Below are 27,923 nucleotides of genomic sequence, written 5' to 3'. Positions count from 1 at the left end.
GGGACCTGCTACCCATGTGGGAGACCTACTACCCATGTGGGAGACCTCCTGGCTGCTACTTTCTGCCTGGCGTAGCCTTGGTCATTGTTGCATCTGGGGTATGAACCAGTAATAGAAGATCTCTCTTGCTGTCTCTTTCATTCTTTCTTTGTAACTCTTACTTTCAGATTTTCAGATAAATAAATATTAAAAAAAATTCCCCTTTGTAGAGAGAAACTTAAATTTTTTTTTTTTTTGACAGGCAGAGTGGACAGTGAGAGAGAGAGACAGACAGAGAGAAAGGTCTTCCTTAACCGTTGGTTCACCCTCCAATGGTCGCTGCAGCCAGTGTGCTGTGGCCAGCGCACCATGCTGATCCGAAGCCAGGAGCCAGGTACCTCTCCTGGTCTCCCATGCAGGTGCAGGGCCCAAGGACTTGGGCCATCCTCCACTGCCTTCCTGGGCCACAGCAGAGAGCTGGACTGGAAGAGGGGCAACCTGGACAGAATCCAGTGCCCCGACCGGGACTAGAACCCGGTGTACTGGCGCCGTAGGCAGAGGATTAGCCTATTGAGCCATGGCACCAGCTGAGAAACTTAAATTGTAATAAAAATAAACAGCATTTAATTCACATCAGAATTTAAATTATTTATATCTGACAATACCAGCATTGACAAATTACAGAGCAACAGTGACTTTTACTGGTTGAGGGGTAATTAGTACAGCTCTTTTCCAAAATAGTTTGCATTATCCAGGAAAATGAAGTACATACCCTACAATCAGCATTTAATTCTAGGACATGATATCACAGAAACTATATTGCTTATGTACACCTGGAGAAGTGAATAGAGATGTTTATACAGTAATACCATTATTAACAAGAACAAAGGTAAACTATGTGAATGTTCATTAATAGGAAATGGCTAATTTACATATGGCTTATTCATATTCTTGTATACTATACAGAATTGATAACAAACTACAGCAACTACATTTATGAAGCTTATATATTTAATGCCAGATTAAAAGAAACAAGTGCAGACAAATCTATTCTGGATGACACATTTGTACAAAGTTGTCTAAGAATAAACACAAGTGTAGTAAACATAAAATATAAGTATATAGTAATTCATAAGTGCTCTTAATGTTCTCTTTATTGAGATATGTGATAAATAAATGTTTCTCTGGACATAAGTAGTATCATTCAACATGAAGATAATTAAAATCTCATGGATCCAAGTTGTATGGACTATAAGAGTTTAAATATGCATAGATGCATACTTCCGACAAAACTTGAAAGAAACAGTACAAAATAATTAAATGAGTGGTAGCATGAAGAGTAATTGCTGATACACATATGTATACACATACAGAATTTTTCTTATGATTTTTCCTTTATATGTATATATCTTATGAGCATATAACAATATTTTATATAAAAATGAGTAGGGAATTTAATATTCAAAATGACTTCTAGTTATATTTCTTATGTGAAAAGGTTCATTGATATTAAGAGTTTTTCTATTATTCCATATACTTTTTAAATCATTAAAAGAAGCAGTGCTATATATTCAAATTGATAACTATAAAAGGAAACAGATACTTCAAAATATTTTTAATCTTAGCACTCTGGAGTATAGTAACAAAAGTATCAATTCAAAATTGTAGCATGTGTCCAACTTAAAAGAATGGATGACTGCATGGAGAGTGGTTGCAATTGTACTGTGAGTTTTATGGGATGCCCTCACTCCAGGCTGCAGGATAATCTGCTGTTCCATTCGTTGGCCCTTAAAGATCCTTTCTTTTTTTCCCCTTATATTCCTTTTATTTAAAGAATACAAATTGCATATATTTCATAATTACATCTTTAGGAACATGATGATCCTTCCCACCATTAATCTCCTACCCGCTTCCTCCTCCCTCTCCTATTTCCATTCTTGTTTTTTACCAAGATCTATTTTCAGTTAACTTTATACACATATGATTAACTCTCTGAGAAGTAAAGTGTTCAACAAATTGTATGGAAAAGAAACTATTCTTCTGTAGTCAAGACAAGGGGTGTTGAAAGTAATTGCTTCTCAAAGAGTCCATTTCACTTCTATAGATTACATTTTAGGTGCTCTAGTAGTTGTCATAGTTCAGGGAGAACATATGATATTTGTCTTTTTGTCACTGGCTTATTTCAGTAAGTATGATGTTTTCCAGTTCCATCCATTCTGTTGCAAATGACTGAATTTAGTTTTTTTATTACTGCTGTGTAGTATTTCACTGTGTATATCCCATAATTTCTTTATCCAGTCTTGAACTGATGGGTATTTGGGTTGATTCCATATCCTACCTATTGTGATTTGAGCTGCAATAAACATGGGGGTTACAGATCACTCTTTCATTTGCTGATTTCATTTCCCTTGGATAAATTCCCAGGAGTGGGATGGCTGGGTCATATGCTAGGTCTATGCTCAAATTTCTGAGGTATCTCCATATTGTCTTCCATGGTGGCTTTACCAGCTTACATTTACACAAACAATATATTATGTTTTTTTTTTTAATACAGTCAGCCAGTCCGTATCTTTTATCTGGAGAGTTGAGGCCATTTACATTCAATGTGACTATTGACAAATAACGATTTGACCCTGCCATTTTTTCATAAATATTTATATTGTTTACTTTGGATTACTTTTGTGATTTTAAAAAATTTTTTTATTTATTTATTTTTTGAAAGGCAGAGTGGACAATGAGAGAGAGAGACAGAGAGAGAAAGGTCTTCCTTTTGCCGTTGGTTCACCCTCCAATGGCTGTCGCGGCCAGTGCACTGCAGCTGGCGCATCGCACTGATCCAAAGCCAGGAGCCAGGTGCCTCTCCTGGTCTCCCATGTGGGTGCAGGACCCAAGGACTTGGGCCATCCTCCACTGCCTTCCTGGGCCACAGCAGAGAGCTGGACTGGAAGAGGGGCAACCGGGACAGAATCTGGCACCCCGACTGGGACTAGAACCCGGTGTGCCAGCACCACAAGGCGGAGGATTAGCTCATTGAGCCATGGAGCCAGCCTACTTTTGTACTTTCATTGAGTGTTTTCTGACTTCATATTCTTTCATAATCATGGTTATCTTTCTGTGCTTCTGGGTATAACACCCTTAAGCATGTTTTGTAAAGCTGGATGAATTATTGACACATTATTTTAATTTATGTTTGCTATGGAAGGTGTTTATTTCACTTTCATTCATAAATGAGAGCTTTGCAGGGTACAGCATTCTGGGTTGAAGTTTTCTTCTCTTAAGACTTGGACTATATCTCCCCATTCTTTTCTAACCTATATGGTTTCTGATGAGAAGTTAGCTTTGATTATAATTTTAGATCCTCTGATAGTAGTCTGACATTTCTCTTCTGCACATTTTAAACCTTTTCTCTTTGTTTTTCTCTTGAAAGTTTGACTACAGTGTGTCATGGTGAAGTCATGTCTGGTCATGTCTATTAGGAGTTGTCTGTGTTTCCTGTTATTAGATGTCCCTTTGGTTCTCTAAATTGGGGTTGTTTTCTGTAGTTATTTCACTAAATAGGCCTTCTAGTCCATTCTCTATATCCAGGGCTTTTGGAACTCCTAAGAACTGTATGTTGATTGCTTGATAGTATCTTATAAATCTCCAACACTGTTCTTAAGTTTTCTATTTTCTTCTTTGTGTTTTCTTTTATCTGACTGAAAGATTTCAAAAGACTTGTCTTCTAGTTCAGATAATACCAATGGCTCACTGAATTTTTGTTAAGGCTTTCCACTGCTTTTCCACTTTATAGTTGATCTATTTTATATTTATATTTATTTATATTTGATCATTTTATATTTGATCTATTGAGTTCTTCATTTAATATTTCATTTTGATTTATATTTGAAATCTCAATTTCATGGGAAAAATTGATTCATTTCATGTACATTTTTCTTTTGTTCGTGGATTTGTTTCAGATTGCTTTTGATTAATCCTAGGTTTAATCTTTGGAATTCATTTCCTGTATTTCATTAATCTCTTCATCTTCACATTCTAATGTTGATATATTGTTGTGTTCCTTTGTGGGGATCAAGGTGTCTTCCTTTCTCTTGTTTCTTGAATTGCTACATTTATTTTTAGGCATTTGTGGTGTCTTGGTTTTTTTCCTTTGATGTCTTTTATCTCTGACCTATTCATCTATGGCTTAGTAGAATGTCTGCACTTTCAGGGAACACCAAGAAGTGTGTGCTGGGCGTGGCCCAGGAGTTCTGGTCAGTACTATAGGCTGGGGCAATTATCTAGGGTAAGACCCAAGTTGGGCTTAGAAGATCCATTCTTTTTAAAAGAAGAGGGAATTTTTCACCTCTGTTGATGCGATCACCCCTTCACCTCTTCTCCTCCAAGCTGAGTGATGCCCACTTGTTAGTTACCAGTGTGTTCAACACTTATCTGCACTGCTGTATGAACCACAGAAATTATCTGCACAGTCCTCACCCTGAGTATGGTTCCCACAGCCATGACCCACTCCAGGCAACCACTGATCATGTGGAGCACTGATCATTTGGGGCCACTCCCAGTGATGCCCAGAGACACAGCTATACCCTGTAGCCTCTCATGTAGACACCAAGTCCCCACAGTCTCAGCTCACAAGGCTCCCTCAGTCATTGGGTGCAGAGGTTTGGCTCTTCTCTGCCAGCCTCTCTAAGTCAAAAGAGAGGCAGATGTTTCCTGAGCCACCTCTGTCTAGGTGGCTTGAGCCCTGGAGCCTATGGTATGTTGGAGGGCTGGGAGCACAGAGTGGGTTCACCTCCACCTGTCAATCCTCCCAGCCAGGCTCAAAGTCTATGGAGACTGTGGATTTTTCCCTCTGCTAGAATCTCTGGATCACACTCATATACAAGAGCCACTCGTCAAATGTTGCCCTCTCCCTGCCACTGCCACCAGTACTGCTGAGAAGATGACATCTTATCTCAGCCGCTTGCTCTGCATATAAAAAGCCCAAAAGTGGTGTTCTCACTTTCTCAGCAGGAAGCAGGTGCTATTGTGGGCAGAATAAGGTGAGATAAATGTGGCTCTTTTACTTCCACTGGGTCTGCCACTGATAATCTCTTGCTTCTAGGCTCCAGGCTAACTCATGCAATGCTCTCCCTCCAGCTATATCACCACAAAATACTACAATCTAGTCTCACCTCTGTCTCCAAGCCTCTGCTTGCTTCTATCAGCTGCTGCAGTCATGTGTTGTGTCTGTGTTTGTGCTGTGAATTTGCACTTTTTTTTATTTTTTATTTTTTATTTATTTTTTATTTTTTGACAGGCAGAGTGGACAGTGAGAGAGAGAGACAGAGAGAAAGATCTTCCTTTGCCATTGGTTCACCCTCCAATGGCTGCCGTGGCCAGTGCACCATGCTGATCTGAAGCCAGGAGCCAGGTGCTTCTCCTGGTCTCCCATGGGGTGCAGGGCCCAAGCACTTGGGCCATCCTCCACTGCACTCCCTGGCCACAGCAGAGAGCTGGCCTGGAAGAGGGGCAACCAGGACAGAATCTGGCACCCCAACCAGGACTAGAACCTGGTGTGCCAGCACCGCAAGGCAGAGGATTAGCCTAGTGAGCCATGGCGCCAGCCAGAATTTGCACTTTCTACATATGTATACAGTATTACCCTTTCTTTGTAGAATTTCTAGTGTGGTTTTTTCTCCAATTTTTCCCTGAGAGTGTACTTCCTTTTTTTTTTTTTCTTGACTATTTTTCGCTAGCCTAGTACAATTCTATTCATTCCATATTCTGCCATTTTGAAGTATTCCTAAGATGTCTCTCTTCTTTATTGTCCCTATTATGTGGTGAATTTATAAAGAAATCATGCTTTTCTAGATGCACATAAAACATGTGTCATCAGGTACTTCCTTGCTGGATTTTTGCTGCCTCCGGAGCCCAGTGATAGTGCTGTAGGTGTGCCAAAAGGTATCCTCACAAAGTGAAAACAGGAATATGTTCTAAACTCTAAGTTCAGGACAATAGTAGCACAGCAATGCTTCTAAATATGAATGCACAGCATGACTCTGGATGACTTACAATGTTTTTATGACATTAAAATATATTGCACAATAATACATTTACAATATCACAGTGATGATTTATGACACAATAATTGATTAAGACAATACAGTGTTTTAAAACATCACAAGAGTTGTTTTATGGCATGATAATATTGCTTTTGATATCAATGGTTTTCATGACAGCACAATTGATTATGATTTTTTTAAAGATTTACATTATTTATTTGAAAGACAGAGTTACAGAGAGAGAGGTCTTCCATCCACTGGTTCACTCCCCAGATGGCCACAACAGCCAGAGTTGCACCGATCCAAAGCCAGGAGCTTCTTCCAGGTCTCCCACGTGGGTGCAGGGGCCCAAGGACATGGGCCATCTTCTACTACTTTCCCAGGCCATAGCAGAGAGCTGGATTGATAGAGGAGCAGCCAGAACTAGACCTGGTGCCCATATGGGATGCCGGTGCTTCAGACCAGGGCTTTAATCCACTGCACCACAGTGCTGGCCCCAATTGATTATGATTTAATGTTGGTTTATGTTATCACAATTGATTATGAAGTCATAATAGTAGATTAAAGATATCACAGTGGATTTTATGACATCACAATTAATTATGAGGTCACAATACATATTTATTATATCAAAATGTCTTTAAGGACATTATAATTGATGTTGACATCACAATGTCTTAATGACATCACAATACTATATTTATGGCATAACAATTGTTTATTATATCATGTTTTTTATGTAAAATTATGACATAACAATGGTTTTTAGGACATCACAACTTATTATGGCATAATTTTGGCTTATATCACAGTCATGATTTATGACTAAGCAATAATTGATTCATAACATCATAATGGTAGGTTTATAGCATAACAGTGGTGATTTTTTAAAATTTATTTGACAGGTAGAGTTATAGACAGTGAGAGAGAGAGACAGAGAGAAAGGTCTTCCTTCTGTTGGTTCACTCCCCAAATAGCCACTATGGCCGGTGCTGCACTGATCTGAAGCCAGGAGCCAGGTGCTTCTTTCTGGTCTCCCATGCTTTTGCAGTGCACTTGGTTGCCTAAGAACTTGGGCCATTCTCCACTGCCCTCTTGGGCCACAGTGGAGAGCTGGACTGGAAGAGGAGAAACTGGGACTAGAACCTGGTGCCCATAGGGGATGCCAGCTCCACAGGCAGAGGATTAACCAAGTGAGCCATGGTTCCCGCCCCGACAATCATGATTTATGACATGAGAATTGATTATGGCATCTCAGTTGATGTCACAATTGTTCATTTTGAAACAATGACCATTTTATGACAGAATGGATTATATCTTCACAGTTGTAGGTTTATACCAGTCCAAAGACAGGAGCCAAGATATTCAACTGGATCTCCCACATGAGCACAGGGTCTCAATTATTTGGGCCGTCTTTGCTGCTTTCCCAGCTTCATGAGCAGTTAGCTAGAAAAGAAGAGAAGCAGCTGATACTTGGATTGGCATCCACATGGGATGTTGGTGACACAGGAAGTGGATTAATCTGCTGTGGCACCATACTGGACTAACAACAATGGGTTTTTGACATCACAAATGGTTTTAACAAAGCAATGGTCTATTTATGACACCACATAAATGTTTTATGGCATAGCTATATTTGTGACACCAAAATTAAATGATACATGTTTTATGATAAATGTTTTAAATGATTAATGTTTTATGACAGCACAATTAATTTTGATGTTGCAATGGTAGGCTTATGATGTCACATTTTATATCTTCTCATTGATCATGACAATGCCATGGTTTATTATATTGCAATGTTTGAATTATGACATACCATTATTGGTGTATGACATTAAATGGTTTTAATGATATCACAATCAATCTCAATATCATAATGATGATTTATGACATCACACTTGATTTATGGCATCAAAATGGTGGTGGTTTATGACACCACAATTAATTATGATGATCTGATTTGTGATGTTGCACTGGTTTTTATGAAGTCATGCTTAATTATGATAGCAGAATGGTTGCCTGAAGATATCACAATGAGTGGCCGGCACTGTAGCACAGCAGGTTAACGCCCTGGCCTGAAGTGCCAGCATCCCATATGGGCATGCCTTCAAGTCCTGGCTCCTCAACTTCTGATACAGCTCTCTTCTATTGCCTTGGAAAGCATTAGAAGATGACCCAAGTCCTTGGGTACCTGAACCCACATTGGAGACCTGGAAGAAGCTCCTCGCTCCTGGCTTCAGATCAGCACAGCTCCAGTCATTGCAGCGAATTTGGGAGTGAACCATCAGATGGAAGACCTCTCTCTCTCTCTCTCTCTCTCTCTCTCTCTCTCTCTGCCTCTCCCTGCTCTGTGTAACTGACTTTCCAAAAAAATCTTTAAAAAAAAGATATCACAATGGTAAATTTGTGGTATCACACTATTGGTTAATAGCATCACAATGGTTAGTGATATCACAACAGATTATGATACCAAAACATCGATTTATGACATCACTGATTATGATGTCATACTCTTAGAATTATCAATCCCAATTCCTTATGATATGACATCAGGTTTTCTATGACATCACAATATAGGTTTATTACATCTGAATTGAATATTTATGACATTAAAATTGCAGTTTAGAACATCAGAATTGATTTTGAACAAAATGATTTTTATGATAAAATTATTTTCATAATCTCATGATCTATTATGACATCACAATGGTAAATTTGTGATAACAATGATTCTTTTATTTTTAAAAAGATTTTGTTTATTAATTTGAGAGGTAGAGTTACAGAGAGAGACACAGAGACAGAGATAGAGAGGTCTTCTAGCCATTGGTTCAGTGCCCAAATTGCCACAATGGGTGGAGCTGAACATATATGAAGCCAGGGACCAGGAGCTTTTTTCTGGGTCTTCCATACAAGTGCAGAGGTCCAAGCACTTGGGCCATCTTCCACTGTTTTCCCAGGCCATAGGTAGAGAGTGGGATTTGTAAGGTGAGCAGCTGAGAAACAAACCATCACCCATATAGGATGCAAGCACTACAGGTGGAGGCTTAGCCCACTACACCACAGCACTGGCCGCATAACAATTATTTTTATTTCACAATTATGACAACACACTGTATTTTTATGATATCATCATGGTTTATTACATCACAATTGATGATGACAAAATCATCATCACAATCTTAGCTTATAACATCACAGTGTTTTTATGGTATCACAATAGTTTTTGAAAATACATTTCATTATGACATTACAATAGCTTTTAGGACACCACGATTATTTAAGATATCACAATGGAGGTTTATGACATTACAGTAGATTATGACAAAAATGATTGATTTAAGACATCATAATTGTTGGTTTATGACCTCCCAATTATTTCTGGCATCACAGTGGTTTTATGACCTCTCAATTGATTATGAAATCACAATGGTTTTTAGGATATCATGATTTGTTATGACATCACAATTTTTAGCATATCACAGTGGTGGCTTATGACATCACAATTGAGTAAGTCAAAACAATGGTTGATTTATTATGTAAATCCTGTTTTCACTGTCCACCATATTATGCTTCTGTTTAGAATTATATCTGTGGGCCTGCAAGAACCTGGTTAGCAATTATGATACCTAATCTCATATAACTATGGAAGCCACTGCATCTTGATGAAACAAACTTTTTTTAAAGAAATTTCTCTCAGGTAGTTTAGTAAAATAACAAATAGTGGGGTAATTCAGAAAATTGGTGCCAAGAAGTTGAGTTATGCAATTAATTGTACATGAGGTTGTGGAGGAACCTTTGAAATTGCTTTGATGTGAAAGGTTGTAAGAAATTGGAGAAGGCTAGAGAAATCATAAATTTATGATAAGGGCTCAGAAGACTAGAATGCTGGTAGAAATGTGGACAGTAAAGGCCATACTGATGAGATTTCAGATGGAAATGAGATTCCTATGGGGAACTGAACTGAAAACTATGTATGTTACGTGGTGGCAAATAACTTCACTGTTTTTCATCCTTGTCTTGAGAGTGTGTGATGCTGAGTTTAAAGACTGTGTATTGATTTTATTTTGGCAGAGGGGACTTCAAAGCCATAATATATTCAAATGGTGGCATGGGTGTTAATCATATATTTTACAGTGATAATCAGTAGCCAAAGGGAACAGGGCAAAAATACTTGCAAAATTCCTAGGTTGGCCAGAGAATGAAAGAAGAAGCACTCTTATGTTTGGGACAGGCAGATGTCAATGACAAAAGTCTTGTTAAAAATGTCAATTCAGACAAAAGACAATCATGTGTTAATAAGCAAGACAATGGAGAAAGATCCAGAAGGCATCATAGAGGTATTTGAAGTTGCTCTTTCAATCACTGCCACATCAAATTCACAGAAGTGAAGAAATGTTTCAAAATCTTCCAAGAAACAGTAATTTTTTTTAAGAAATTGCAGGTGTGTCATCTGTTGATGTCAGAGCTTGACATTTTCCATGTAGCACTGGTTTTGGAGGCATATAGCACTGAAGAGATAAGATAATCTTACAGTCTTTGATGTCTCTGTGACATCAAACAGGAGCATGTAAGGCCAGGTTGAGTTGTACTTAATGGCAGGAAGACCTCTATGGAGAAATATAAAGTGAAAGTGTAAGAATTGAATTCCAGAGGAATTTACAAAACAGCATAGGTGCCAGCAAGGTGAAACATATGCTGAGGAAATCTACAACAAGTGTGTCACTGTAGTCTGGACAACAATATCAGCATGCAGCCTCAGAGTACACCTATTTAGTGAAGACCAACAAATCCATGAAGACAGAGACTTCCACCCAGATTTCAAAGGATGGTTTAATCAGGGTGCCCATCCCAGCATCATAGTCACTATAAGGAAGTTCCACTAGTATAGCTCCTCATGAAGCTGTGTAGAGTAGACACATCTGTGACATATATCACCAGTGAAGAAATGATAAAACATAAAAGAGATTCCATTGAACATCATAAGGATTGAGGACAGAGAGATGTCTGCAGCCAGCTGTGTGGCACAGCCAGCTGCCAGCTGGGAATTACCACCTTCCCACTGTAAAAAGTTGTTTTTTGTGCCCCATTGGTGGCAGTTTCACTTGAGGGAGAATCTTTTTTTTTTTTTTGGACAGGCAGAGTTAGATAGTGAGAGAGAGAGACAGAGAGAGAAAGGTCTTCCTTTTTCCATTGGTTCACAACCTAAATGGCTGTTGGGCCAGCACACTGTTCTGATCTGAAGCCAGGAGCCAAGTGCTTCCTCCTGGTCTCCATGCAGGTGCAGGGCCCAAGCACTTGGGCCATCCTCCACTGCCCTCCCAGGCTGCAGCAGAGAGCTGTACTGGAAGAGGAGCAACTGGGACAGAATCTGGTGCCCCAACAAGGACTAGAACCTGGGGCGCTGGTGCCACAGGCAGAGGATTAGCCAAGTGAGCCATGGCACCAGCCTGAGGAATCTTACAGTCCCTAACTCATGCTAACTGGGAGCCAACCATGTCTGAGCAACAATTTGGTTCTGAAAAATGAAGCCACCTAGCTTCCCTCCCGTCCCCTACATCTGCAGAACACCAGACTCAACTTTCCAGGGTCATGCAGCTAATATCTGTTCTGCTGCTATTAGAAGTGACAAGAACAGAGTCAGAGCAACTCACACCATATAGAACAGATGTCTTGCCCCCTGTGACAGTAGGAGTTTTGGGCATAATCCCAAAAGCTGTATCCATTGACTCTATATGATTCAGGGGAGTTCTCTTCTGCTACTTGGGAATAGCAAGAACAGTAGCCCCCAAAATATCTGGATCTGACATGAGGAAGTTCCCGCATTACTTCCTAGACCATAGTGCTAGGAGCCATGGCCACAAAGCAAAAAAAAAAAAAAAAATCCATGTATGTCTTGTGAGAACTGGGGTCAGTTTCTTTGACTTGCAGAACTGGGACTGTTGACATTTATGTTATAAACTTTGGAGTGATTTGCACATGTGATATCTGGAGTGCTCTATCTACATCACTTTGCTTCAGATAGGTGGCTATCACTATCCCCCACACCTGACTCATACTCTGAAAGATCTAAATAATGATTCCATGGTTCCTGGATACTCTAGCACTGTAAAAATCAGTACTAATTTGCTCCACTCAACTAGAATTGGCCCTGTGGACCCCAAGGAAGATCTGTCTGCATTCTATTCTGAACCTATATCTGCCACTGCAAAATATTCTGTATACCTTATACTCATTCTGTAGGACTGGATATGGTTCAGTTCACATCTCTCAGTCCAGGGACTAGGAATGTTGGTTTTACCAGTCTGAGCACCATTGCCACTTTCTCAGCAAGACCTGAAGAAGGAACCAGTCACATCATACAGTGATAGATCCCCAGATATTGGTGACAAATGCCCCCCAAATCTCCCAAGCTCTCTGGTGAGACAATGGGACAGTCAGCTTTTTGTCAATATGAACAAAAATTAGACCCTGGCAATCACAATCCCTAGTGTAATGCACCAAACTCTCTGGGGACTGAATATACGCAACTTGAAAGTCCACATTCACTTCCAAGTCACACTTCTATCCTATGAACTACATCAGAATAGACCACTGTGTCACTTATAGACACATCTGACACTGAATAAAAAGAAATCACTCAAAGGCTACCCTTGTGGGCTCACCTAGAATCAAAGACAAAGCAACAAATTAAATGATACTCTACATGCCATCTAAACCATAAAATCTTTTCTAATAAAACTTGCTCCATAGAGAAGGGATTAGTACATCAGATGCAAAGACATCAACATGGGGACCAAGTAAAACTGAAGCAATGTAGCAAGACACCACCAAAAGCACACAGGATTTCTCCATAATTAGATCATCATCTAAACAAAATCAATGAAATTGCAGAACTAGAATTCAAAATAATGATTGTGAGGAAACTTAATGAGATGCAAGAGAAATGGAGAGAGCAATGTTGAAATGAATGAATATTTCACTAGAGAGATACAAATCATTAAGAATAACAAAGTAGAAATACTGGAAGTGAAAACTTCAGTTGGTGAAGTAAAAATATAATAGTTTCAAAAGCAGAATACATCAAGTGGAAGAAAGGATTTATTATCTGGACAAAACTTTTTTATATTTTATTTTATTTAATGAACATAAATTTCCAAAGTACAGCTATGGATTACAATAACTTCCCCCCCATAACTTCCCTCCCACCCACAACACTCCCCTCTCCTAGTCCCTCTCCCCTTCCATTTATATCAAGATTGATTTTCAATTATCTTTATATACAGATGATCAATTTAGCATATGTTAAGTAAAGATTTCAACAGTTGGCACCCACACAGAAACACAAAGTGTAAAATACTATTTGAGTACTAGTTATAGCATTAATTAAACACCTAAGAGTAATTGTGTATTAATTATAGAGTTTAACCAATAGTTTTAAGTAGAACATAAAAAATACTAAAAGGGTAAAGTACTAAGTTCTTTTTTTTCTGTTTTTTTTTGTTTGTTATATAGTTATTTTTTTATTTAATAAATGTGAATTTACAAAGTGCAGCTTTTGTATTGTTGTGGCTTCCCCCCACAACCTCCCTCCCTCCCATGGCCCTCCCCTCTCCCACTCCCTCTCCCATCCCACTCTTCATTGAGTTTCATTTTCAATTACCTTCATATACTGAAGATCAACTTAGTATATACTAAGCAAGGATTTCAACAGGCTGCACTCACACAACCACACAAGGTATAGGGTATTTTTTTGACTAGTAGTGTTGTTTTTAAGTTTCATAGTAGAACACATTAAGGACAGAGATCCTACTTGGGGAGCATGTACCCAGTGACTCCCGTTGTTGATTTAACAATTGGCACTCTTATTTATGATGTCAGCACTGGACAAAACTTTTGAAATAGCCCAACCACCCAGTGCTGTGATGTAGTGGTTAGAGCCATTGCGTGCAGTGCCAGCATCCCATATGGGCAATGGTTTGAGTCCTTGCTGCTCCACTTCTGATCACAGCACCTCTCCTGTTCTGGTCTGGGAAAATCAGTGGAAGGTGGCCCAAGACCTTGGACCCCCACACCCATATGGAAGACCTGGAAGAAGATCCTGGCTCCTGGCTCCTGGCTTTGAATCAGTGCAGCTCTAGCTGATGTGTCCATCTGGGGAGTGAAACTGTAGTTGGAAGACCTCTCTCTCTTTGTTTCTGCTTTTGCCTCTCTGTAACTCTGACTTTCAAATAAATAAATAAATCTTTAAAAAAGAAAAACAAATAAGTAGAAAAAAACAAATAGAAAGTTATTTAAAAGAATGAACAAAGTTTATGTGAAATATGGGTTTAATGATTTAAATGGACAAATATTCACATGATATTGATTTCTGAATAAGAAGATGAGTAAAATATATTGAAAAGCTATTAAATGAAACAGTAGTCATAAATTTTCCTGGTCTTGAAAGAGACAGGGACATCAGGATACAAGGAACACAAAATACCCCAATAAGACTCAACCAAAAAAATCTTCTCCAAGGTATATTGTAGAAAAGTTGTCAAAAAAAATAAAGACAAGTAGAGAATGTTAAAGATAATAAAAGTGTCAAATTACATAAAAAGAAAAAACACCCTAACAGAAAACTTTTTATTAGAAACTCTATAGGCCAGAAGAGAGTGAGAGGTTGTATTCAAGGTCTGAAAAAACATCTTCCAGCCAATAATATTATAAGCAGTGATGCTATCTTTAAAAACTAAATGTGAAATAAAGTATCTCCAAGATAAGCAAAAAAGAAAAAAAAGACTTCACCATTACCAAATCAGCCTTACAAGAAATTCTGGGTTGCAAGATAGTAGAATAGGGAAAGGATGGGCTGCTATAGGCTAGGGGAAAATAGTTTTTAAAAAGTGGAGAAAGTGCATTCTCAGGAGAGGGTTAGAGGAAAATCTCCATTGGAGATTCTGCAGCAGGAGGAGAGACATCATGGAACTGTGTGGAAGGTGCAAATGTGCAGCAATGAGCACAGACACAGCACAAAACCTCAACAGCACAGAGCCAAAAAAGTGCCAGCTTGGAGAGGAAGGTGAGATCAGACTGTAATTGCCCATGACACTGGAGATTTAGCCTGAGGGAGATCCTAGAAGACTACACTGTCTTTGATTCTAGCCAAGAGCCCTGAGAGGATCAGGATGCCTGCTCACTCAATCAAGAAAGGGACACTTTTCTTTTTCCCTATCCCCTACAATGCTGCCCAGAAACCAGATGAGAAAGGGAGGGCACCATTTTAGACAAAAGTAGGTAGCAGCTGTCATAGCTCTTTTGTGCACATCTCATGAATGTTGGAGCCTTGTGTGCTGAGACAGAAGGAACTTTGTGACTGCATAAGAGGGTATGAAGTGTAGCTGGATCTCAAGGAAATCACTGTGTGCAGCTTCACACCCTCAGAGCTCCCTGATTACCTGTGGTGGGTCACAGGAGTGGGAACCATGCTCACATTCAGAACTGCACAGATTCCTTGTTCATGTGGAATCTCAGATGAGTATCACATTCACTGATGGCTAATACCTAAGCATTGATCACATTTTTAGAGAGGAAGTGAGGGTGTGGTTAGAGAGATGACAATACCTCCCTTTCTGTTAACAAGAGATCTACCATGCCCAAATTGGTAGTCACCTGGATACTTGGCCTACCCTTTAGCGCTGATCAGAGCTCCCTGGAAACACTCAACACACACCTCTGGGTATTCATTGAAACAGCAGACACCCTATTAAACCACAGAGGCCTAGTTCAAAGGTAAGAACAGTAAGAGGGAAAAAATCAACAAGTATCTCCACAAATGCATAAAAATAAGTACAGAAATTCAAGAAGCAAGAATAAGGAAGTTGGAGGCAGTGTTTTGGCATAGTAGACTAATGCTCTGCCAGTGGCCTGGCATCCCATATGGGCACCAGTTTGTTTCCCAGTTGTTCCTCTTCTGATTCAACTCTCTGCTTGTGGCCTGGAAAACCAATGTAAGATGGCCCAAAAGCTTGGACCCCTGCACCTGCATGGGAAGCCTGGACAAGGAACCTGGCTCCTGGCTCCTGGCTTTGAATCAGCTCAGTACTGGCCATAATTTCCATTTGGGTAGTGAACCAATCGACAAAAACCTTTCAATATGTCTTTTCCCTCTATATTTGTAGCTGTATATCTCAAATAAATAAAAATCTTTAAAAAATAAGGAAGACAAAATGACTTTCCTAAAAGAAACATGAAACTTCAATATTAGAATGTTAAGATGAAGAGATTGATGAAATGTCTGAAACAGAATACAAACAATCATAGGATTACTCAGAAGCAATGAGAAGCAAATTCACAAATTAAAGAAATCTGTAAATGACGTGAATGAAAAATTTGCCCATGAAATTAAAATTTAGAATTCAAAATGAAATACAACAAATGAAGAAATCAATATATCAATTAAAAAATACAGTGGAAAGCCTTAAGAACAGACTTTGTGAGGTAGAAAAAATATTATCTAAAAGACAAAACTTTGGAAATGTTTCAGTCATATACACACACACACACACAAATGGAAGAGGAAAATAGAAAAATTATAAACAGTGTTAGAGATTTATGGGTTACTATTAAATGACCCAATACACAGGTCTTAGTATTTCCTGAATCTGTAGAAAGAGAGAACAGATTATAAGGCCTTTATACTGAAATAACTAAAGAAAATTTCATAATTTGGAGAAAGAAATAAATGCCCAAGTTCAGAAGTAACATAGAACTCTTAATACACATGGCTAGGAAAAATCTTCACCACAACACATTGTAGTCAAAATTTCCACAGTAAAACATAAGGAGAGATATAAAAAATGTGAATGAGAGAAAAATGGATTAGTTTCAGAGGATCTCTAATTAGACACATAGATGAATTCTCATCAGATTCTATAGGATATAAGAGATTAGAGAGACATAGTACAAGTCTTAAGATAAAGAAACTGTCAACCCAGAAAACTGTACATTGCAAAGCTCACATGTATGATTGAAGGTGAAATGACAACCTTCCATAACAAACAGAACTTGAAGAAATTTGTTAACACTCATCCAACCTTACAAAACATGATTAAGTATGTGCTACACACAGAAACACAACATGATATGCATCATTATGATGCAATGTGAAGGTAAAAATTCTCCTAGTAAAAGGTCAAAATATAGAAAGTAAACAATAGGAATATTTATGAAAATAATTGCAGGGCCACATTGTCACTTATCAATAGTAACCTTAAATTTAAATGGCCTAAAATCATCTCCAATTCAAAGATATAGACTGGCTGAAGGAATTAAAAAATAAGATCTAATTGCTGTCTACAAGAAACACTTCACCAATGAATATACACATAGTTTGAAAATGAAAGAATGGAAATAGATATTCCATGCTAACTGAAGGCAAAAAAGTAAGTGTAACCATCCTAATATCAGACAAAATAGACTTTAACATTAAAAAAAAAAACAACCCGGTGCCATGGCTCAATAGGTTAATCCTCTGCCTAGTGGCACTGGCACACTGGGTTCTAGTCCCTGTCAGGTGCCAGATTCTGTCCCGGTTGCCCCTCTTCCAGGCCAGCTCTCTGCTGTGGCCAGGGAGTGCAGTGGAGGATGGCCCAAGTGCTTGGGCCCTACACCCCATGGGAGACCAAGATAAGCAACTGGCTCCTGCCTTCGGATCAGTGCGGTGCACCAGCCACAGCGCTCCAGCCAGCTGCGGCAGCCATTGGAGGGTGAATCAATGGCAAAGGAAGACCTTTCTCTCTGTCTCTCTCTCTCACTGTCCACTCTGCCTGTCAAAAAATAATAACAGCTAAGGAATCTCTAGAACATATGCAAACACATTGAGACAGTACAACATGCTTGTAAATGAACAGTGGATCTCAGAAGAATTCAAAAGAGAAGTAAAAACTCTAGAATTAAATTAAGAATAAATTACAGGGCCGGCGCCGCGGCTCACTAGGCTAATCCTCCGCCTAGCGGCGCCGGCACACCGGGTTCTAGTCCCGGTCGGGGCTCCGGATTCTGTCCCGGTTGCCCCTCTTCCAGGCCAGCCCTCTGCTGTGGCCAGGGAGTGCAGTGGAGGATGGCCCAGGTGCTTGGGCCCTGCACCCCATGGGAGACCAGGAGAAGCACCTGGCTCCTGGCTCCTGCCATCGGATCAGCACGGTGCGCCGGCTGCAGTGGCGGCCATTGGAGGGTGAACCAACGGCAAAGGAAGACCTTTCTCTCTCTGTCTCTCTCTCTCACTATCCACTCTGCCTGTCAAAAAAAAAAGAATAAATTACAACATATAAGTTTAATGGGATACAGCAAAATCAATATTAAGAGGGGAGTTTATGACAATTGGTGCCTGCATCAAGAAATTGGAAAGGCCAAAATAAGTGAGATATGAATGCATCTCAAGGAACTAGAAAAACTACAGAAAACCAAGCCTCAAATTAGTAGAGGAAATACTTAAAACTAGAGAAGTAAACAAAATAGAAACCAAGAAAAAATAAAAAATATTCAGTGAAATGAAAGAGCTGATTTTTTGAACAAATAAACAAAATTGATACACCATTTGCCCAACTAACCAAAAAAGAGAGTGAAGACCCAAATCAATAAAATCAGAGATAAAAAAAGAAACATAATAAAAGATACCACAGAAATAAAAATAATCATCATGAATTACTACAAAGAGCTGTATGCCAACAAATTGGGAATCCCAGAAGAAATGGATAGATTCCTGGACTCAGACAATCTACCAAAATTGAGTCATGAAGACATTAAACATCTAAACATACCAATAACCAATACGGAATTTGAATCAGTAATAAAGACCCTCCCAACAAAGAAAATCCCATGTCCAGGTGGTTTCACGGCTGAATTCTAGCAGACACTTAAAGAAGAAATAGTTCCAATTCTTTTAAAGCTTTTCAAAACAATTGAAAGGTAGAGTATCCTTCAAAACCCCTTCCATGGGACCAGCATTACCTTAATTCCTAAACCAGAAAAGAAACAGCAGAAAAAGAGAGTTGGAGACAAATTTCCCAGATGAATATAGATGCAGAAATCATCAACGAATACTAGCCATTCTAATCCAACAGTACATCAGAAATATAATTAACCTGAACCAGGTGGGATTTGTATGCAATCTATTTGTATGCAATGATGCTTCAACACCCCAAAATCAATAAATGTGATACATCACATTAACAAACTGAAGAACAAAATCATATGCTTATCTCAATAGATGCAGAGAAAGCATTTGATTAAATTCAATACCTTTTTATGTTGAAGATATTAAGCAAATTGGGTATATAAGGATCATTTCTCAACATAATCAAGGCAGTTTATGACAAACACACAACCAGCATCCTACTGAATAGGAAAATATTGGAGGTATTCCCATTCAGATGAAGAACCAAACAAGGATGCCCACTCTCACCCTTGCTGCTTCATATAGTCCTGGAAGATTTAGAAAGAGCCATTAGGAAGGAAAGAAATTAAAGGGATACAAACTGAGAAGGAGGTAAACAAATTATTCCTATTTTCAGGTGATATGATTCTATACATAAGGGACCCAAAAGACTCCACAAAGAGAATATTGGAACTCATAAAAGAGTTTTGTAAAGCATCAGGATATAACATCAGTACAAAAAAATCAATTAGCTTTGTATACCCAGACAAGTAGGTGCAAGTAGTTGCAAACTATACAACTGATAAAGGGTTAATTTACAGAATGTATAGAGTTCTAGAAACTCGGCCGGCGCCGCAGCTCACTAGGCTAATCCTCCGCCTAGCGGCGCCGGCACACCGGGTTCTAGTCCCGGTTGGGGCGCCAGATTCTGTCCCGGTTGCCCCTCTTCCAGGCCAGCTCTCTGCTGTGACCAGGGAGTGCAGTGGAGGATGGCCCAAGTCCTTGGGCCCTGCACCCCATGGGAGACCAGGAAAAGCACCTGGCTCCTGGCTCCTGCCATCGGATCAGCGCGGTGTGCCGGCCGCAGCGGCCATTGGAGGGTGAACCAATGGCAAAGGAAGACCTTTCTCTCTGTCTCTCTCTCTCACTGTCCACTCTGCCTGTCAAAAAAAAATTAAAAAATAAAAAAAATTAAAAAAGAATTCTAGAAACTCAACAACTACAAAACAAAAAAACCCAGTTAAAAATTGGGCAAAAGAACAAATATTTTTGATGAGCATAAATTCGAATGACCAACAGACACATGAAAAAATGCTCAGAATGGATAGCCATCAGGGAAGTGCAAATCAAAATCACAATGAAGTTTTACCTTACACCTGTTTGAATGTCTTTCCCATAGAAATCAACAAACAAGTAATGCTGGTAAGGGTGTGGGGAAAAGTGAATCCTCTTGCACTCTTAGTGAGAAGGTTAACTGATACAGCAACTGTGGGAGACAGTATGGAGATACTTCAGAAATCTGAATATAGATCTGCCATATGATCTAGAGATCCCACTTTGGAATTTTTCCAAAGGAAATGAAATTGGTATATGAAAGAGTAATATGTACCCCCATGTTCATTTCAGCTCAGTTTACAATAGCTAAGATATGGGGGTGCCAGCATTGTGCTATAGTGGGATAAGCCTCTGCCTGTGATGCCCACATTCTGTATGGGTGCCAGTTCATGCCCTAACTGTTCCTCTTCCAATTCAGCTCTCTGCTTATGTTCTGGGAAAGAAGCAGAAGATTGCCCAGGTATTTGGGCCCCTGAACCTGTGTGAGAGACCTGGAAGAAACTCCTGGCTCCTGGCTTCAGATTGGCTCTGTTCCAGCCATTGTGAGGAGTGAGTCAGTGGATGGAAGACCTTTGTCTCTGTCTCTGTCTCTCTCTGCCTGTAACTCTACCTCTAAAATAAATTAAAAAAATCTTTAAAAATGAAGATATTTAATCAACCTAGACATCCATTAACAGAAGATTGGATATGAAACTATGGTATATATACACTATGGAATAGTACACAGTGGTAAAATGATATCCTGTCATTTGCAACAAAATTGATGCAACTTGAAACCATTATACTTACTGAAATAAGCCAGTCACAAAATGACAAATATTATATGGTCTCTCTGATCTGTGGTTACTAAAGGGATATCTAAAAGTTAATCTATAGGAGTGGAACACTTCTTGATATGCCGAGATTTTGAACAGCCCTTGTCTTGACTGTTGAAGAACAATGTTTTTTGTTTGTTTATTTGTTTATGTTATTTTTTTCTCATGCTAGTCAGTGGACTCTCTACTCATTGAGTGTAGGGTTAAACCCATGAGTATAAAATTAACTGAAAATAAATCTTTGTAAAAGTAAGAATGGGAATGGGAGAGGGAGGAGGAAGAAGAGAAATTGCAATGAAATATTAGGAATGAAGAATTCAACAGATCAAATAAAAATGTAATGGACAGCCATAACAGCAGACATGGTGAGGAAGAAGAAAGAATTTCCAAACTAGAAGAGAAATATTTGGAAATATTACAGTTAGACCAAAAAAAATAAAAGCAAAACAAGATAAAAATAGAAAATGTAAAAATAGCTTTGGAGACCTATGGGATATTATCAAAGGACCCAACATCCAGGTCTTAGGATTTCCTGAAGGTGTGTAAAGAGAGAATGGACTAGATGGCTTATTTAGTAAAATGTTTACAAAAACTTCACCAATTTGGGGAAAGAGAGGGATGTCCAAGTACAGGAAGCACACTGAGCCCCTAACAGACATGACCAGAAAAAGATTTCACTTTGACACATTGTAGTCTAACTTTTCACAATAAAACATAAAGGAAAGATTCTCAAATATTCAAGAGAGAAATGCCAGATTACTTCTAGAGGATCTCCAATAGGACTCACAGCTGACTTCTCATCAGAAACCCTACAGGCTAGGAGGGAAGGGAGAGATACAGTCCAAGTCTTTAAAGAAAAAAAAGATTTCAATTCTGAATACTGTACCCTTGCAAAGCTTTCACTTATGAATGAAGGTGAAATAAAGACTTTCTACAACAAACAGAAATTGAAAGAAGTTGTTGCCACTCATCTAGCCTTTCAAAAGATGCTTCAGGATGTGCTACACACAGAAACACAGAATGATATCCATAATTGTGAAAGAATGAGATGGCAGAAAATCCCCTAGTAGAAGTACAAAAGAAATCCAAATTTAACAATAGGAATATTTATCAAAAAATGGAAGGGCAAGTCATTATTTATCATCACTCACCTTGAATGTAAATGACCTCAACTGTGCAGTTAAAAGATGCAAACTTATTAGAAATTAAACTGATTGAGCCGGCGCCGTGGCTCAATAGGCTAATCCTCCACCTTGCGGCGCCGGCATACCGGGTTCTAGTCCCAGTCGGGACGTCGGATTCTGTCCCGGTTGCCCCTCTTCCAGGCCAGCTCTCTGCTATGGCCAGGGAGTGCAGTGGAGGATGGCCCAGGTGCTTCGGCCCTGCACCCCATGGGAGACCAGGAAAAGCACCTGGATCCTGGCTCCTGCCATCGGATCAGCGCGGTGCGCCGGCTGCAGCGGCGGCCATTGGAGGGTGAACCAACGGCAAAGGAAGACCTTTCTCTCTCTGTCTCTCTCTCTCACTGTCCACTCTGCCTATCAAAAAAAAAAAAAAGAAATTAAACTGATTATCATTAATTTATACTTAATGAAGGCTGGAACTTATGATAACTAAGTAAACTGAAAGTAGATGTTTGTAAAAATTAAGAATGGGGATGGAAGAGGGAGGAAGAAGAAGGGTTGGTCTTGGGTATTAGGAGGTTTGCATGGGACGTATATCTATGTTCCTAAATCTGTACATATGAAATGCATGAAATTTGTGTAACTTCTATAAAATTTCAAAAAAATAATGCTTTTTATTTGGTGTGATTTTGCTATCATTGAAACAAAATGGTCACAAGTTTCATGAGTGATAATATGGGCTTATACTATCAGGGCTAAAGTAATAGCTTGATATGCGCTCTCCTATGTATATTACTTTTCTACGGGGATTGCACCACAAGGTGTAAATCTGACTTTCCTTCAGAAATAGCCTATAATAGTCATTTTAGATATAAGTTTCTGGCATATAATACTATATTCCACAAAATCTGCTTTATCATCTCAACTGAATAGTTAACTTATACTTAACAAATAAAGGCTAAATTACTTAGAAATGGACTTAGAACTAACTATAACATCAAGTGTGAAAAAATAATAGGAGAAATCCATTATGTCTATCCATTTATTTGAGCAAAATTATGACACAACACATTCTCTTATTTTTAGTGAGGTTTAAACCCACCTTAAATTTGACTTTGGTGTAGCTTCAGTTTTGTCTTCTTTGTACTATTTCCAAGATGGTTCCAAGATCATTAGGAGGGCTAAAAAGAGTAAAAGACATAAAATATTACTGTAGAAAGTCTTTCTTTAGTTGTGACTCCCAAACTCCAAACTACACAGAATATATAAATCTTACACAAGGCTAATAATAGAAGTATAATTTTATTTTGTCAGTTGTGGCCAACCACATTAGGAGTATTTTCAATAAAAGCTACATCCAAATTGTATCTATGAACTACATGGAATACGTCTTCATTTTTGTATTAATATCATATTAACATGAGAATTGTGTCATAAAAATCTAATAGAAGCATAGAAAAATTGGCAATAATTGTCTGAGACTGAACCAAAGCCAGCAGCCACCCAGTTGTGGACTCCTTATGAAGTCAGAAAGAAAAATGTCCCTCATTTCAAGCTGCCATAATTGCATTTTCTACTACTTGCTGCCAAATGCATCTTTGAACTATACAAATACCTTCTAACCTCTTTAAAAATGAAGTAGTGGATAAAATATATACATAACTAAAGGGGGAGAATCTCTAAACTAAGTGAAAGTAAGAAGAGAAATTGAAGAATACCAAAGACTTGACTTATTTTCCTTTCTTGGCGGGCTTTGTTTTCCATTCCCTTTCTGGTGCCTTCTCACAGAGTGGGTATGAAGTGAAAGGGCTGCACACACACTTGGTACTTTCTAAGTACATCCTTTAATTCTCCATGCCTGAGGCCTCAGTGCTCTGCAAGGGAAGGGGAAAATTAAGGATCTCTTGTCCCCATGGCCACTCTTACAGTTTTCTAGGCACAAGCACTAACAAGTACTGGCTTCTAGCTGCAAGATGTTGTTATAGAGAGGCAAGCAGTTCCCCATCGTGCACATATACCCAATGCATGAAAGGCAGTTATACCAAGTGGGCAGGTATCTCTAGGCAGGCAAATACTGTGATGCAGCTCAGTTCCAAGAGAAAGACAATTGCAGTTTTCAGAAAAGAAATGCGCAGGTAATGTAACCTTTCATTAGCTTTCCTCCTGTTTTTCTGAATCCTTTTCTTTCCTTGGAGGTTCTCCTTCCTCCTGTAACCCACCTGCAGACCCATGGACCAATGCTGGCTGTCTGATGCATCCAGTTTCAGCAACTAACCATGTAGGATGTGTTGAAGATAATGTGCTTTTACATTAAGCCTTCTCTCCAAGGGTTGTACAAAAGGATTTGTCCTTTCTAAAGATGTTCAGTTGTGTATCAGTAAAATGAAAGGTAATATTAGAAGACAGGTCAAGTGAGGCCGTCTCTGTTATCCTTAAAGTCACATACAGGAGGTGGCCATAGCTTTCCAGATGCTAGGTAGGTCCTATCTTGAATCCTTCTGTTATTTTTCTAAAACATGAAACTCTCACATAGCAGACAACTGTGTGAGAGGAGGTCCATGGGATTTTCTTAGTAGGAGGCTCTCTGGTTTTGAAAGCTCATTTACTCTTGGGCCAAAGTTAACCAGTGTCCTCTGGGTGCCTGTATGAGGAGACAAAGGGATTGGCAGAAGGATGGTGATCTTGCTGAGGGGCTGCTGGCAAAGTCCATTCTTCTGGCAAAGTAGTAACCAGCATTTTCTCTCTCCCACTTCTCTGTCCTGGTGGGATGGTTGCAGGGGCTGACCTGTGGGAAGAGCATCTTGGTGAAATTGAGAAGCTGCACCAGCACCTAGAGGAACCCATCTACAGCAGAGGAGGGGAATGTGTGTCCCATGGGCCACATCAATTGATTCATTGTAAGTGATTGTCCATGTTGTGTATGTGATTTTGTAGGGTGAAAACTGTGATGTGTGTTACACGTTTGTACATGGTACTAGTTGTGTCTGTAATGTAAAATCCCCTTACTATTTCTGATAATTTGGCACATGGACAAATGTGTACTCACACAAAGAAACTAATCTAAGTACTCTTGGGGCCCATGCCTTAAATAAATCTGTGGTACACTAGGTTGTCTGAAATTTGTTGGTAAAGGAGTAGGCATAGTGTGATGGATAAAGCCTTCACTTGCAATGCCTGCAGCCATATTTGAGTGCCAGATGAATTCCCAGCAACTATGTACTACTGATCTGGGTTCTTGCTAATGGGCCTGAGAAGGCAATGGGTATGTCCCAACTAGTTGGGTGCCAACCAAGTGGGAGACCAAGATTTTCCAGCTAATAGCTTTTGTGTGGCCCAGCCCTGGCCCATCCTTGTACTCTTTTCTTTCACACCACCCCATAACTCTGCCTTTCAAATAATTTTTTTGTAAAAACAAAATAAAAATGTTTTCAGAGTTATTAACATATGTCTGTGCCTAGGTATGCTAGTCAAGCAAATGTTACTTATTTTTGGTAGACATTTAAAATAATAAAGGTATAATTTTGACCTAAAACCAAACAGTGTGCACTGCTTCATATATATGAAGTAAAATTCAGTTTTTAGAGTTTTTTTTTTGTCAAGAAAATGGCCCAACCATGCTTGTCTAATAGTTTGGTTTCTTAAATCTAAGTATAATTGTTAAAACTTAGGTAAATATGAAGAAGGAAAATGTTTCTAAATGTAAAGTTGACATCTTAAATTCTATAAAAAGCACTGGGATGATAAGTAGCTGCTATCATAAATTATTAAAATATGTCAATTTAACATTGTCTACTAATCTTTCACTAGATATTGAGTAACTAAGATTAAGGAATAATTCTAACAAATATATGATACTCAATATTAAGAGAAAAGTTTAAAAATCTCTTTGTCATAGACAGACATGCATGAAGTTATGGAATATAAATGATGTGTTTTGATTAAGGGGAAAAGTGAGTAATATTTGTCCTAAAGTAAAATGGTGTTGGCAAGGAAAAAGTAACAGAACAGGACAATGAGCTGAGAGAAATATAAAATGTTCTAGTTTTGTGAAAGATGGATCCTGTGTGAAATAACATTGGCTGATGTTACCATGGAATTGGCCATATGAGTTTCTATAAATTAAGTATTAATGTCAAAGGCATATTGTTATGAAGTTAGAATTTGTTAATGTTAAATGTTAATATCAAAACAACCAGGTTTTCTGATAGGAAAAGACTCACAAGAAATTTTTATCTTTGAATTTTGAAATCTGATCTTTGACATTCTTAACCCATCTTTGATTGTAATTTTCCTTGTTTCAACTTTTCTATTTTTACAGTTTGCATTTAGTTGGAGATTTCCTCAGTGTTTCAATGAAGGAGGTACCTTTCTCTGAAGGGAGGAGAGAACTTCCACTTTGACTATGACCTTGTCTAAATAAGATTGAAGTCAGTGAACTCAAAAGGCTTCCATAGCCTTGGAAACTCATGACTAGAGCCTAGGGAGATTACTGACGCCACAAACAAGAGTGTCAAATTGTTAAGTCAACAACAGGAGTCACTGTGTACTTACTCCTCATGTGGGATCTCTGTCCTTAATGTGTTGTCCAATGTGAATTAATGCTATAACTAGTACTCAAACAGTATTTTACACTTTATGTTCTGTGTGGGTGCAAACTGATGAAATCTTTACTTAATATATACTAAATCAATCTTCCGTATATAAAGATAATTGAAAATGAATCTTGATGTGAATGGAATGGGAGAGGGAGCAGGAGATGGGAGGGTTGTGGATGGCAGGGAAGTTATGGGGGGTGGGGAAAGCCATTGTAATCCATAAACTGTACTTTGAAAATTTATATTTACTAAATCAAAGCTTAAAAAAAATGAAAAAAAATCTCCCCCCAAAAAAGTTTAGAGATTTGATTCTTGACCTTTACTTTTCTCAATACATTTAAACTGCTCCAAGTAGTAGGGTGAGTATGTGTGCTAATTCTCCTATTCAAGGGTTTTTTTCTTTGCTGTTTTAGTAACTGAGCTAGGAAATGAGGATTTCATGTGTATTGAGTCTTGGATTTTCTGGTATTGTTGTTAAGCTCTCATTGCTTGAAAATACCTAAGTCTTACTAATAGAATGACAATTGCTTGAAGTAGCACTCTGTTCTCAGAATAAGCCCTTATGGCTTTCTGGTGTGGCTGAAAAGCCCATGAGAGCATTTTAGTCATGGAAAGCCAAGATACTGTGGCAAAAACTGTCCTACATGAAGGACTTCTATGGGTGAGATCCCAATGGAAAAACATGGCCGCCAAAGAAGGATGTGCTTTTCTCTGATGGAAGGAGAGAACTTCCACTTTGCTTATAGCCTTGTCTAATACTGAAGTAGTTTGTGGATTTGAAGGGCTCCCATAGCCTAGGCAGACCATGTCAAGGGCCTCATGTGATCACTGACATCATATATAAGAGTGTTAATAGTTAAATTAACAAGTGTCACTGTGCACTAACTTCCCATGGAGGACTTCTGTCCTCCGAGAGTTGTATTATGAGAGTTAGTAGTAAAACTTGTTCTCAAAGATTTACTTTTTTTAAGTGTATTAAGTGGAATTTATTCTTATGTCTCATAAACTATAGTTATATCTAAGTACTCGCAACAGATGTATTATTCTTGGGTTCTCCTTTAAAGTAAGTTAAGTTTCTCAAAAAAGGTAAAAAAAAAAAAAACCTCAGATGTAATTTA

General features: G+C 38.7%; 1 long non-coding RNA gene across 3 annotated transcripts in view; it reads right to left on the bottom strand.

Annotated features, from left to right (window-relative positions):
* Positions 1–1,628: 1,628 nt before the first annotated feature.
* LOC138846855 (uncharacterized) overlaps positions 1,629–27,923 on the bottom strand; it is a 62,252-nt gene continuing 35,957 nt past the window's right edge. Inside the window, exons 2-5 of one of the 3 annotated variants that reach the window (XR_011384357.1) lie at positions 24,430–24,995; positions 23,929–24,084; positions 23,313–23,391; positions 1,629–7,463 (exon numbers count right to left, since the gene is read on the bottom strand). This is a non-coding gene — a long non-coding RNA (uncharacterized lncRNA). Of the gene's footprint in view, positions 7,464–8,810; positions 10,628–23,312; positions 23,392–23,928; positions 24,085–24,429; positions 24,996–27,923 lie in introns of those variants that run through there. The other 2 variants (XR_011384356.1, XR_011384355.1) reach the window with 2 other exon arrangements.

This window comes from Oryctolagus cuniculus, chromosome 19, assembly GCF_964237555.1.
Source record: "Oryctolagus cuniculus chromosome 19, mOryCun1.1, whole genome shotgun sequence".
NCBI lineage: Eukaryota > Metazoa > Chordata > Mammalia > Lagomorpha > Leporidae > Oryctolagus > Oryctolagus cuniculus.
This window is presented reverse-complemented; position numbering and strand designations above follow the sequence as displayed.